The following is a 2244-nucleotide window of genomic DNA, read 5'->3' as shown; positions in this document are numbered from 1 at the left end:
CTATGGCATCAGCTGGTTTCGTGCGCATGTATGCGTGCGTGTGTATGTCACTGTGTATGTGTGTGTGTGTGTGTGTGTGTGTGTGTGTGTGTGTGTGTGTGTTTGTGTGTATGTGGGTCTGTGTGTGCCTACGTACGTGCGTTCCTTCGTTCGTGCGTGCGTGCGTATGAGTTGCAACGACACTGCGATCCATGTAGTGCTTGGGGCAATTTATTACAGCTTGGTCTGTCGTGTTTCTCGCTCTGCGGCAGGCGCCACGCCTCGTACAACTGCGCATCGAGGTGACATTTTAATACGCGTAGCTAGAGATTACCGAAGCGCGAGTGACTCCTGAATGACAGGACGCGAACCACGGAGGATAAAGTCTGAAGGGGAGGATGAGGAGCAAGCGAACTCTGAGGCGGGATGAGGCGGAAGAGAAGAAGCGGAGAACGAGGGGGAGGAGGAGAAGGGGGAGGTGGACTCTAAAGGAGATGGGAGGAGAGGAACCGTGAATGATGAAATCTGAGGGGGGAGGGGAAGAGGAGCTAGATGTGAACTCTGAGAGGGAGGCGATGTGAACACTGAATGGGTGGGCGGGAGGAACGATAAGAGAAAAAAAAAGAGGAGGAACGCCTAGGGAAGAGGGAGCGAATAAGTAACCGCTGAGTGCCGTAGAAGTTGAACATAGAGGGGTGAAGAAAGAGAAACCTTAATAGGGGAGACGGGGAGAAAATTCTGTAGAACTCTAAAGGTGGTAGAAAGGTGGTAGAAAGGAGGAACTCTAAAGAGCAGGGCGATGAGGAAGGAAAGGAGCTCGCGGAGGGGGATAACTCTACGGTAACCACGGCTTCGTCACCCACGAAGATGCGTTAGATGTAGAAATATTCCCGGTCACCTTATTCTTGGTCCTTGATCCTTGACCGAATGTACTAGAATACAACGCAGTACATAATATATACATGTACATATGGTACAGTTCATTAAATAGGTGTTATTCTCAGCACATAGAGACGGCTACTTCTTCTAGAGTACGATAATACTCTGCAGGGACACACATCTCTGTACAAAGTTAGCTACTACTGCCAGAGTACGATAATACACTGCAATGTCGCACGGCTTTGTACATTGATTCAGCTACTATTACCAGAGTACGACAATACTGTGCATGGACGTACGTCTCCCCACTTAGATAACCCTCAAACAACTATAGAATAGTGAAATAGAATATTGCATTGACCCATCGTTTTACCGAATGGGACGTAGCATTGGCATTGCGTAGATATTACAAAGCTATGCTGGCAGCTGCTGTTTCTCTCATCAGCTATTCACATGTATGGCTTCACATGCGTGACGCGTGTGCGAGCACATCGGCTGCGAGCGCCATCTGTGCGCGCACTGCCTCACTAATCTGTTTCGTCCGCAAACATCGCATTTTCTCACTCGCATAGCGCTCTCACTCTCTCTTCACTCACTCTCTCTTGCTCCCTCATCGTATACCATCTCTTCATGCACTCACCTCATCATATCGCTACCACTGACTATATCTTACCACTCACTATATCTTACCGCCTCCCTCTCTCCCCCTCATTCTCTCTCTCTCTCTCTCTCTCTCTCTCTCTCTCTCTCTGTCTATATATAGTATATTATAATATATTAATATATATATATATCAATACTATACTATAATATATAGCCTCTTCCTTCTCTGTATGTATACGCATATCCGTGTGCTCATCCCTCTCTTGCTCTGTGTTTTGCAGTGCACGTACGTCTCTTGCCTGCAGAACAAGATCGACTTGTACACGGCGAGGCACGGCGCCATCGGAGCCGTCGGCGACTGCTACTTCAACCCCAAGGACAGCTCGCAGGTGCTGCGTCGCCGGCGCTTCACACAGAGGGCGCTGCTACACTCGCTGCTCTGGCCGGCGGCGCTCGTCATCCTCGGCGTCGCGCTGACGCTCGTGCTGCTGCGCGTCGCAAAGTTCGGCGCGTCGCGTACGGGCAGCGACGACGACTGCAGCTATAGACCGACGACGCTGTTTGAACAGCCGACGGCAGAGCAGCGCGAGATGGCGCTGAACCTCGCGCAGACAAACATAGCGTGACGAGAGCGAGCAACTAGCGCCAGAGGGCACTGCTCGAGATTAAATTCACTTGCCGTAAATAGGAAATGATGAAAGTGGCTGGACAATGGTGAATGTGGCTGAACAATGGTAAAGGTGGTTGGACAATGGTGAAGGTGGCTGGACAATGGTGAATGTG

Source organism: Priapulus caudatus, unplaced genomic scaffold, assembly GCF_000485595.1.
Source record: "Priapulus caudatus unplaced genomic scaffold, Priapulus_caudatus-5.0.1 Scaffold5, whole genome shotgun sequence".
Lineage (NCBI taxonomy): Eukaryota > Metazoa > Priapulida > Priapulimorpha > Priapulimorphida > Priapulidae > Priapulus > Priapulus caudatus.
This window is presented reverse-complemented; position numbering follows the sequence as displayed.